Source organism: Ornithodoros turicata, chromosome 2 (assembly GCF_037126465.1).
Source record: "Ornithodoros turicata isolate Travis chromosome 2, ASM3712646v1, whole genome shotgun sequence".
Classification (NCBI taxonomy): Eukaryota; Metazoa; Arthropoda; class Arachnida; order Ixodida; family Argasidae; genus Ornithodoros; species Ornithodoros turicata.
Window position 1 is genome coordinate 42,078,220 of NC_088202.1, and position 12,952 is coordinate 42,091,171.

Consider the following 12,952-nt stretch of genomic DNA (forward strand, 5'->3'; position numbering starts at 1 on the left):
CTTCACCTTGTGGACGAGTTTTCGGAATAGTTCGTTGGATGGCGCTACGCGCTGTTTTCTGTTTGTGCTTTGTGCTTTCTATTTGGTTTTAGGTTTCATTCTCTGCGATCAGGGAGTTCCCTAAAAATTAAGGATATTGACAACCAGCTTCGACAACTTGCTCATTCCCTAACAGCCAGCGAGATTGAAGCACTTGAATTGTTCGCATCTCACAAGTTGTCTGAATTACAACATGTGAAGCATATAAGAAAGCCCAACGTGACCACATTAATCTCACACATACCAGCAATATCAACATCTCCAGTGTCTTGATCTCCATCCGATCCTATTACCAACGCTAAGGATGTTGTATTCAATCTGTCAAGTTCCACTTTAGACCAAACGGAAATCAATGTACTACTATCTAAAGGATTAAGCTTTGTCCCTACTCCGCCACCAATTGACGAGTTCGATATTCTTAACGGTTTACAAAATTTAGGCAGAAGAATGCACCTACGAACAGTCTTTCACGGCAACGAACAGATAGGTCGACCTCTTTTCAAAAAACCCTCCATTTGGACCCCGGACCCTCCAAAACTAGCCATCAAATTGATAATTACATCAAAGCGGTCTTTAATGACATGAAACGCACACTAACGTCTTCAAGTAACGCTATAAATTTCAGTTTGTCAAGATCAGAAAGAATCGCATTGAAGTATCTTAAATCTCGGAATGATATCATTATTAGGCCCGCTGACAAAGGCGGCGGCATCGTTGTTATGAATACCTCAGACTACATTGGTGAGGCTAACAAGCACCTTGTTAACCCTTCGTTCTACAGATCCCTTGACCATGACCCTACGGCATCGTTCTGTAAAATTATCAACAAAGGTATTACCGAGCTCCTTGACAAAAACCAGATTCCACGCAACATGGCAGACTTCATCAAACCAAGGAACTCCACACCTGGTTCCATCTACCTCCTCATCAAAGTACATAAGAAGAACAACCCTGGCCGACCGATAATTTCACGCATCAACACACCGACTGAAAACATATGTTGACCACTGCATAAAACACATTCCGTTGCTTCTTCCATCATACATCAAGGACACCAATGATTTCCTAGTCAAAATATAACTTGTTAAATGACCAATTTATGGATTTGAGTAACGCGACTCTCATTACCATGGACGTTGCATCACTATACACCAATATACCACTTGACGAAGGTCTTAGCGGCGTCGAATCTTACCTCTCTTCCTTCCCTTCTGAGATCCTTCAAACTTCCGCTATAATTCACCTTCTTCAACTCGTTCTCCAAAATAATAACTTTACTTTTAATGACAACTATTTTGTCCAAGTGCAAGGTGCAGCTATGGGATCACGTGTATCCCCGAACTATGCAAATATTTTTATTGGGCAATTCGAACAGAAAGCACTGGACTCCTTCCCAACGAACCCTCTAGTTTTTCTTAGATACATCGACGACATTTTTGTTATTTGGTCACCGCGCTCGTTTTTTGACCATTTTAACTCTATTCACGATACAATCAAATTCATTTGTAACCATTCTAACACCTCGGTAAATTTCCTCGACTTTAATATATCTATACAATCTGGCAAACTTATTCCGACCTCTAAACGTCAATACCTACACTTCCAAAGCCACCACCCGAACTTCCAAAAAAGAAATATACCGTACGGCCACTACACGCGCATATGCTCTAACGACAACGATTTTCTTGAACGCGCTAAGAAATGTCAATTGACTTTCAAAAACGCAAATATCCGCCCAAACTGATAGAGAACGCTCTCTTAAAATGTAGTTTTTTGCAGATAGATACATTGCTCTAGCTTTCGTCACCGTCTACAACAAAACATTGAACAACGCTAGATCCATTTTTGAACGTCATCTAAACATACTGCACAACGATGAAAAACTTAGATATTTTTCCAACTGCTCCATTTGTAACTTTCCGCAGGTCTCGCAGTATTCGCAACATCCTCACCTCCTCGCGCTTAATGCGGCAGCAACCCGGTTGCTCTCCTTGCAAATAAAACACGCTGTCAAACATGTCATTTCATAAACCCATGTATATCTATCCCTAGTAACGCTAATTCCTCTACATTCAAGGTCTGACACTCTTTACAGTGCAATTCATTTCATTTATGCTACTTGATTATGTGCAAAAAATGCGACGTCCAATATATTGGTGAAACATCAAACTCCATGCGAGAAAGAATTTATGGCCACAAATCCGACATAGTCAATAATCGCCCCGCCCCTGTCTCTGTACACTTGAATGCATCGGGACACGAGTTTAATACTCATCTATCACTTGTACTCCTTGAATCCGGATATACAAATGACATAAAACGAAAAAATCACGAATCCTACCTGATCTCTAAATTTTGCTCCCTTCAGCCACATGGGTTAAACATATACGCTGGCCCGTCACAGTTGTTCAACTTTTAATTATGCTTCAAGTGGGTCGTCCTTCCGTTATCCAGGAAGTGTCGATCCGAGAAGTGTCGTGTTTACAGGCCGGGGGGGGGTCTGGCAGCGCGGCCGGCTGGGGACCGCAGAGCGACCTTGAGCCTTCCCCGAAACTCCCGGGCAGAGCCGTCGCGAGGCGAGTTTGCGCCCGAGGCAGGGCAAACCTAAAACGCCCCCCCCCCCCCCATCACTGCTGTCAAAAGCCTTTAAACAAAAAAAAAAAAAAGAAAGAAAACACTGCCGACAAAAAAGCACTGTAACACTGAAACACTGCAAGCACTGAAAGAAAAGCACTGCCATTTACACTGCCGAGACCGTAAATTCAAATTTTCTTCATTCCCACTTTATACTGTCCAACCAACCTGCCAGGGCTTGCTCTGGCAAGGGCGCCCGGGGCGGCTGCCCCTCTCGCACCCACGTCGCTATGGCTCTGCTCCCGGGTACAGGGATCATCGGAAGGGTCGCCTTGCGTTTTTCGGCTGTCCGCACTGTGAACTTTCCCCTGTTATGTGTCTGTGACGCCCTGGGTTGTATTTTTTGGTCTTGTCCGGTCTGCTTCGTTTTCTACTTATTTTACTTAATGTTTTTTCAACTCACTCAGCTAGATAAGTGTCTTCGATTGTGTTTTTGCTTTTCTATTTCGCTTTCTCCATCCGTTTCTACTGGTATATATACGTCCTGCTGTATGGTTACTCTTTAACCTGATGAAGTGCAGGCTCTACACGAAAGCCTTGTTCATCTTAATTGTAATAAAGTGTTCCTACCCGTTTTACCTTCCCACAGACCGTTCCACAGACCGCTTTCCTCGTTCACACACACGCTCCTTGAAAGAGGGGAGAGTTTCTAAAGGGTGTGCATGTCACAGGTCTCTCTGTCGCGCGCTACAGCTCAGCTAGTTCAGCTGTTCTCGTCGTTGACAACAACAGAGTGTAACAACAATAATGTGGTTAAGTGGAATAATGGGTCGCCTCATAGTGTGGACCGAAGTTCATACGGTGTCGAAAAAGTTTAGTCTAGTGCATGATACTTGTTGCGCGGCACGCCGGAGGCAAAGACAATGCCTGGGGAGACTTAAAAGGCACCTAACAAATTTAAAAGAAATCTACAGCGTGATGTGAACATTCTGCCTTCAGGAACTGTCACGCAAATTTTTCGTTTGGTAAGCGCGCATTTGTTGTGAAAATTAGTGTACAACAGTGCGCGCGCCCATACAGCGGCGATTTCTCCCTGCTCTTTCTGGCGTGTTGTGACGGCAGATCAGCGAAGCACTTTTATTGGTAGGGAAGCAAGCAAGGCGGCGCGGCGGCTCGACTGCTCTGCTCCGCTGCTTCAAACGCGGGACGGATGGCGCTAAATACAGCCGCAAAATGAAACAAAGAGAAGGCGCGCTTCACTATTGGGCAACTGACATGACGTAGCAGACTGGCAGCCGAGGGAGGCCGATGTTCTGACGCGCGAAATTAAAAGTTCTCATGCGTACCAGTATTGCGCACTGTCAACACCACCTAGATAGAGAAAGCCTGCGCATTACCTCCTCTCCATCTTTCAATTAAGCGTCAGAATTCGTCTGCTACTACGATTCACCGTTCTGCGAATTCAAGAATTCACAAATGATTGCAGCTAACCTGGAGCCTGCAGACCCAAATATTTAGACACAAAGTGCAAGACGCTTTCCAGAAAATCAGTTTTGAGAAAGATTGAGACCGTTTTGCGCTTCATTTCCAAGTTTTCCCATTTAGTACGCGGGGACGTTCAATCTCAACTCGCAGACGACGGTGGTTCTTCTCCATGGCCACGACCGCTGAAAGCACGTTCGTGATTGGCTACGGCCGTTGAAAACACGACCCCGATTGGCTGACTCTTAATTGTTACGTCACATCGACGAGCGCGCAGTCTTTCTGTATCTAGGTGGTGTTGGCACTGCACTTCCACTTTTTGCGCTAATACGTATCCTAGGGCCCAGTGGCCTATATAGCTAGAGGGGAGGGAGGGTTTCCGGGGTTCAACCCCCCCCCCAAATGGTATCTTTGGTAGTGCATTTGGGAGAGGGAAACGAGGGTGAAGTCCTGCTCTCCCATGTAAAGTCCCTGTAGAACCACTCCAGAAATATTTTTCTGGCTATAGCACTGATAGGGCTCTTGTTCTTCCTTTCCATTCTTTTTTCTTCACTGCTTTTCAGTCACTCAAATCGTGCGTACGACGAATACGCCCTCAGCGCGAAATAATGTGCGCTTGTGTTCCTATCACAGTCACGAGTCCTGAAATCAACTAGTTAATTCCCATCTCGACGTACACAGTAAATTCAAAAACACCCTTTCTGGGTAAAAAAAGGTGTTTTTAAGCAAAAATACGCCTTTTTTAATTCCACAAAGATAACCAAAGGCCGCAAAAATGGTGCTAAAAAGGTGTATGAGAAAATACACTCTTTATTACACCAAGTGCTCTATCAAAAAGGGTGTTTTTATGCGTTTACACCTGTCAATACACCCTTCAAGTAACACTGGTGTCGAAAAAGGTGTTTACGTTATATACACCCTTTCTACACTGGTGTTGAAAACGGTGTTTTCATTCGTGAGAGAAAAATTACATTGGCTTGACAGCTCCGCTCATTAGGTGATCACATTATAGACGATAGCTTGAGTTGAAAACACAATATTTGACAGGGAGGGATGTCAGGAAGCTCGCTGATATCTTGACTCGTTACAGGCGTACGTGTTAATTGCAAAGACACATGTTCGTCACCGTTACAGACGAGTTTTACCGCACTAAGCTTAGCGAATATACTCCAACGAACTGCATTTCAGTATATGATCAATCTGGTACGCCAATTTAGGCTACCGAGAGTGCTCGGGCTCATTACAGGCATCGTCTGAAGATGGCAGCATTGTAACGCCGCTCATTTCACGAGCACGGACGGCGTTACGATGTTGCGATCTTCACCTCTTCTCTTACATATGTCCAACTGTTTTGTTTTCATTTTATTTGAATTGTTCTTTTTTTTTTTTTTTGCTCACTCACAGTGTTGCTAGGACGATGAGGGTTGCCAGTGACGCACTGCGCTCCAGTTTAGGTTCTGCTGTGGAGGCTGGAACTGTGCCGTCGCTAGGGTGGTTGTTGCAAAAACATACAAGCAAAAACGTCGGACTGCATGGCTCGGCATGCTGCCGGGGGAGCTTACACCCTTTCGAAAGGGTGTAAGAGTGTTAAACACCCTCCTAAAAGGGTGTTTAAACAGGTGTTTTTTGCACAAGACAGTTGATGCGGTGTAAAAGATGGTGCCAGCCATAGGACAAAAAGGTGTAAGCGGTTTATACCCAAAAGGGTGTTTTTGAATTTACTGTGTATGTTTGAACATACGTCACACACCTTCTGAACCGCGGCCATCCAAGATTAAACGGCGGTTATTTTGTCGTGAGTAAAATGCTTGGAGTTCCTGCAGGACAAAGAGCGGCGATGAGACCGAAGTCTGCAAGGACACTGACTTTTGTCGCGTCAGTGTTTGACAGCTGCAAATAACCATTGCGTCTGTGATGGATGCAAGAAAAAAGTACTCTCACTCGACGCACGGACTTATCTTACTATGGACGCTCACTGTGATGCAGAGGTCACAGTTTCCGTGCATTAATAGCGCCGGTACTTTCACCTCGCGGTGGGCGTTATGCATCGATGCGCATATTACACCGGCGAATACGATATGGGGAACGGAGCAACTCACGGTCTTCGTGTCACTTCTTCCTGGGCGTGGCATCTTCATTTTTGTCGGCAGGCCATTGTGATATCATACATCGTCATCAAATGTTGTTTTTTTTCTGTGGAGTAAGATTTTCCCCTAGTCGATGATGGTAATGACGGGGAAAGGGGTTGGTGTTCGTCGGTGCCTTGCGGCCGTGCATGAAGCAAACGTAGACTAGGAGTACACTATATACAAGTTTATTTACACGGGGAGACCAGTGTCCCACCCGACTGCCAAATCCTGAGTGATCGATACAATCACATTCACTTTCCGCTACACCTCGGTCCGAGGTCAGCGACAAGGTAGGTTTCGCGTTCCGCGACCTTCATCCATTATGACGAGTCTGGTTGACCTTCCGTGTGTATTACGGAGTCCTTTCTTCCCCACAGCTCCACGGCGGGAGTAGCCTTGAGTCGCCACTTAAACTGGTCACTTCGAGGCTCGGTAAAATTCCACTACAAGCGAAGTTTGATGGAGGCAATAACTTCACACCTCCCCACCAAGAATGTTCTACGCACAGAAGTCTGTCGTGGAACTTCAACAATAAAAAAAAGTTAGTGCCGATCTACGCACACACACACACACAGAAAACCTAGGTTTGACACCCTGAGCGGTACGTTCCAGGCTTCACCATGTCTTTGAACAAAACACTGCCATAATGAGGCATGAAATTAACCAAATAATAATAATAACTTAACAACTCGGTAGCGTCGCAATAGCTAATTACACACATCTTACTGATCCCTATCAAGGCGGGATAGCGCGTCTGCGCAATGATTAAGCGCACCCTTAATGTGGCTTATTTCGATGTTGTATTTTTGCAGCGCGAGTGACCAACGTGTCAGTCTGGCACTGCCTCCAGCAGATCGGGCGAGATACACCAAGGGATTGTGGTCTGTCACCACATTGATTTTTGCTCCATATACCCATGTATCTACGCGCCCAAGTGCCCACACGATAGCAAAGGCCTCCCGCTCTATTGCAGACCATTTTGTTTGTGAGGGTGCCAGCTTTTTGCTGAAAAATGCTATTGGGATATTGTCGCCCTCAAAACACTGTGACAGGCAGGCTCCCACTGCCTTTTCCGACGCGTCTGTTGTTAGCGTGAAATCTCTCATTGGGTCAGGCGCATGCAATTTTGGAATTGCCGCCAGCGCCAACTTAACTGTTTCAAACGCGGTTTGGGCTGCCTCGCTCCATGGTATCGCGTTCGGTACCCTTTTACCCGTGAGCTCGGTCAACGGTAGCACTATCTGTGAATAGTTCGGAACATATTCTCTGTAATAATTGAAGAGCCCCAACATGCTCCTCAGGTCCCTTTTAGTCGTTGGAGGTTTGAGATGCTTTACCGCTTCAATTCTTTCAGGGTCAGCCGAATGGCATCCTGATCCCACTACGTGGCCCAAATATTTGATGCTGCCCTGTGCAAACTTGCATTTATTCGCCTTGACAGTTAGGCCAACCTTTGCAATTGCCTGAAGTACTTTGCGCAAATGCTCTAAATGTTCTTCCCAGCTGTTGGAGAACACGGCTACATCGTCTATGTATGCACACGCGTATTCCCTGTGCTCGCGTAGCACTTCATTCATCACTCTCTGAAAGGTAGCCGCAGAGTTCTTTAGCCCGTACGGCATGACACGCCACGCATATAGCCCATACGGCGTCTGGAACGCGGTGTACTTTTGGGAATCAGCATCAACCGGAATTTGCCAGTATCCACGCGTCATGTCGAGCACCGAAATGTAGTTTGCGTTAGCCACACTGTACAACAATTCGGACATGTTGCGCATGGGGAAGTTGTCCGTCTCCGACACTGCGTTTAAGTTACGATAGTCGGTGCACATACGGAGCGACCCGTCCTTCTTAGCCACACATACGATCGGGTGTGCAAAACTGCTTTCTATCGGGTAGATCAATCCCCAATTGAGAAGCTCGGAAATTTGCCGTTCGACCTCTTCTCGCAGTGCCACTGGGATGCGATAGTTACAAGGCTTGACATACTTTGCGCCTTCCACAACGCGGATGGCATGCGACCCCACTTTGCACTGTCCCGGTACGTCAGTGAATACCGCCTTAAAGGAGTTGATGACCTGAATAAGTTTCTCTTTTTTCGCTTTGTCTAGGGACTCGCATCCCTCTAGCATTTGTGAGATGTTCGCTGGCTTCTGTCTCTTTGGTATGCTCTCCACGTCACCGAACTCTGCGTCACTTTCGAAGATGACACCTACCGCATTCGCCCTTGATACATAAGGCCGCAATCTATTTGCGTGGACCCACTTTTGCTTTTCCCCATTTAGCTTTACAATGTAGCTGTCTGGCCGTTTTCTCTCCAGCACAATGGCCGGCCCTTTCCATTTTGCCTGCAGCTTTCCCGACGTTTCTCCTTCAAGGATTAGGACCTGATCACCAACGTCGAAACTTTTGGGTCGCGCGCGGAGGTTGTACTGGTTAGCGTACGACCTCTGCCGTTCATTCGCGCTGGCCCGAGCTCTGTCCGCTGCATCTGCCATTTTTGATCTTAAGTCGGTCAAGTATTCTACGGCTGGCTTATTTAGCCCTGCCGGCGGGGTCCATTCTCCTGTCCATGTACGTTGAAGTATACATAATGGTCCCATCGGTGCTCTGCCGTACATCAGCTCGAAGGGTGACACCCCCGTCGTATCATTAGGAACCTCGCGATAGGCCCATAATAAACACGGCACGTACTGGTCCCAGCTTCGGCTATGTTCATTCACTACATGTCGCAACATTCCTTTAAATGTCGCATTCCACCTTTCCACCAAGCCGTTGCTTTGGGGGTGGTCAGGTGTCGAGAATCTAATCGTCGCCCCTAGTTTGTCAGTTAGTTCCCGCGTTAGTCCGGAAGTGAAGTTGGTGCCTTGGTCACAGCAGATTTCTTCCGGCGTCCCGAATCGCGCAAATATGTCTATCAACGCCTGACATGTTGCTTTTGCCGTGAGGGATCGCAACGGAACTACTTCTGGCCACCGCGTACACAAGTCTACGACGCACAGCGCGTATCGGTAACCACGGGAAGAAGGCGGTTCTAACGGTCCAATGCAATCTAGAAACACCGTCTGAAACGGTTTCTCCGGGCGCGTTAACGGAGTGATCGGCACCTGATCGCTCGCCCGCGGTTTTGAAAAAATCTGGCAACTGTGACATGATTGACAGTGCGCCTTTATGTCACTCGCAACTGTAGGCCAATAAAATGCACTCTGCACGCGTTGTTTAGTTTTCTTTTGGGAAAAGTGCCCACCCCATGGAGAGTCATGAGCGAGCTTTAGAACTTCGGCTCGTCGCGATATCGGCAGTACAAGTTGGCGGCATTTTCTTCTGGCAACTAGGTCGGTATGATAAAGCAAACCCCCATCTATAGTCATGCCATGCGTTCCTTCTCTTGCCTGCTTCCACGCGTCAGCTAGCGTAGTGTCTTCCTTTTGCTCCACCCGGAAGGATACTGACTCTTCACATGTGTCGGGCGTCGCGCTAGTCCCAGATTCTACTTCCACGGCGCGTACAACCACACCTTCCTCCGCGTTCACGGCACTTTCATCGGGCTCGAACACTAGTTTTTCTGTCCGATGTGTTATCATTTGTGTTGTCCTCTTTTCGTGAGCTTCCGCTTCTAACACGTCCTTCGCGTGAGCCTCGAGCTCCTCCTGTGCCCGAACCAAGCTTTCGTGGTCAACGGGATTCAACAGTACGTCTACTCCGTCTGCCATGCGATCCACTACCGCGCATAACAGCAGCATCTGCTGACACCGTTCTCCCCTTCTAGTGACCAAACCCAACGGCACATACATAAGCTTTGCGGGCTCAATATCCCCGAATGCGCTCTTTAACTTCATGTCACTAGAGCTTTCTTTTTTACACTCGGGCGGAATGCAGCTTCTCCTGACAACCGTGATGTCAGCTCCTGTGTCAAGCCGTGCTCTTAGTGTCTTTTCACACGACTGAACATTGAATTCAAGCATCTCACTGTCTGTTGAAACTTTGAACCCTGCGTTTCCCGCGGCATCACCAACGTCCTTACTCGCTAGTAACGTGACTCTCGCAACGAGCTTACTTTCCTGCTCTGTTTCATCGCGTTTAGGCACTGCGCGCTTAGTTTGCGATTCCGGGCAATCGTATTTGTAGTGTCCATATTTGTGGCACACGTGACACTTTCCTCTACGTCTAGGCCCCGAAACCTTAGATTCCGCTCCCTTAGTTTCCGCAACACGGATTGCCTCCTGTTTCGGCGTCTTCGCCTCCCCAACTTCTGCGCTAGCTCCCTTAGTTTGTCGTTTTACCCGACCTGCGTTGCTGTCCTCGTAATTGGACGCCAATTGAGCTACCTGCTGCGGCTTCAGCCACTCTGCTGTCTCATTTAGAATGACATACGATCTGATATCATCAGGTAGTCCCTGCTTCAGGCGGTCCGACACTACGAGCAGTTTAAGGTCCTCTAGAGTTTTGATCTCTCGACTTTCTAAGTAGTGCTCGAACAGAGTTTGCAAGTTGGAGGCGAACTGGTTCCACGATTCCCCATCAGCTTTACGAGCTGCGTAGAATAATCGCTTGTACTCGTTTGCCGTCAGCTTTAGCTCGGTTAGTACCTTTTCTTTAAGGTCACTAAACGCGAGGATTTTCCCCTCTCCATACCGTGTCGCAACAGCACGCATTTTCTCGGTTAGGTACGGCAGAATCACCGCTCCCTGAACGTCATCCGGGACACTGAGATTTATGAAGATCGTCTCAACACTCTTAAACCATGCGGGCACCAGCGGTTCAGATACAGGCATGGGCGCGATGACTCCCCTCAATTCCTTCGCATATTCACCCACCCTGCTTCTTGGCTTAGCTACCGAACTGACACTCAGTGAACCCGCCTGCATTTGTGCTAGTTTCACACGCTCTAGCTCAAGCTGCAATTTCAGTTTCTCAAGCTCGAATTTCTGAGCTTCCATTTGAGATTTCAAGTTACTATCTATTGCGCCACCATCCGAATCCTTCCCCGGAACTTCATTGCATTCCTCCTCTACATCCCCATTCTGCGTTTTCTGCGATCGCGTAACGATAGACATGGTAGAGCCGGAGAAAACCGATCAGAGAGTCTCACCTTCGGTTCTGATGGCTTCCGTGCAGAGAAGTTCCTGGATCCGGGCCCGTAGCTCGCAGCCTTTGCACAGCGCCAGCTTCCTCGACGCACTCGAATCGCCGTACTGGTCGCCTGTTCCTGACCTCCTTCAGTGAACTTTACAGGCCGCTGCTCGCAGCTTTTCCGCTCCAACCTCGGTGACTTGTTCCGACGAGGTTTCCTTGACTCAGGACGGCCCAACTTGCGAAGCTGCACCGCTGTCCAACGTTGCTCCAAGTTAGTCGACGACGAACATCCTGTCGACTGCGCCAGTAAGATTTTCCCCTAGTCGATGATGGTAATGACGGGGAAAGGGGTTGGTGTTCGTCGGTGCCTTGCGGCCGTGCATGAAGCAAACGTAGACTAGGAGTACACTATATACAAGTTTATTTACACGGGGAGACCAGTGTCCCACCCGACTGCCAAATCCTGAGTGATCGATACAATCACATTCACTTTCCGCTACACCTCGGTCCGAGGTCAGCGACAAGGTAGGTTTCGCGTTCCGCGACCTTCATCCATTATGACGAGTCTGGTTGACCTTCCGTGTGTATTACGGAGTCCTTTCTTCCCCACAGCTCCACGGCGGGAGTAGCCTTGAGTCGCCACTTAAACTGGTCACTTCGAGGCTCGGTAAAATTCCACTACAAGCGAAGTTTGATGGAGGCAATAACTTCACATGTGGTGTTGTATATTTTACCCTCTACTGTACGTAACGATGTGCAAGATTTCCCTAGATAAAGGAAAACGCCTGTTACAGGGACGTCGGAAAGTTGAGGCAAGGGCCGACCCATTGAGCTCAGTTTTTACAGGATATTCACTGGAAGCATCACTACACCTCTGACACGAGACCTATTTCAAACATATCTGGTTCACACACAGAACGATTCGTCAATGCCTAATTTACTGAGTGCAGTAAAATGAACTTGGTTTAACATACTTTAAAGGGGTTGCGACACCTCGCCTCAGGTTATTCCGGATAAATGTGAAACGCAATTATTCGCTTCGATGTGAGCCTCCATCCCAAGTTTCACAGCACAGGGGATGATAGACGAGTGGAAAACCGACATTACGAATACCGAAACACGTGCGGCTCTGGCGACACGGCAGGCGTCTCCTCCACTGAGGAAGCGCGAGAGGGGTCACGTGCTTACGACAACCAATGGGAATGGCCTGAGCTCTGACGCGTGAGCTTGTCCGGTATTTGCGTTGAAGTGTTTATATTTTGCCAAGTGCGACAGGTAGAAAAATAATTCTTTTTTTTTTGTGCGCAATACAATGTATGCACGATGTAATGAACCACATCGATCAAGTGTCACAACCCCTTTAAGTAATTATATGCACTGCGTGTAGTGATTTACTAGTCGTCTTGCTTCATTTGTGCGTTTTCTTTTTCCTTTTTTTTTCTGTGTACAGAGTCTTTTTAATGGACCAGCCCTCTGGACCTCATCTCGCCCCTACTGTAGAGATGCGAAGCCCCGAAAAAAAAAAACGGAAATTAAAAAAAAAACTGATATTTCTTTTCTGTTTTTTTCCTTGCCTCCGGAAAAATTGCCTAAAATTTCCAGGCGACAAAATTCAAAAATGTAAATTCTCGTGCCTTCGATGCGTTCCATAT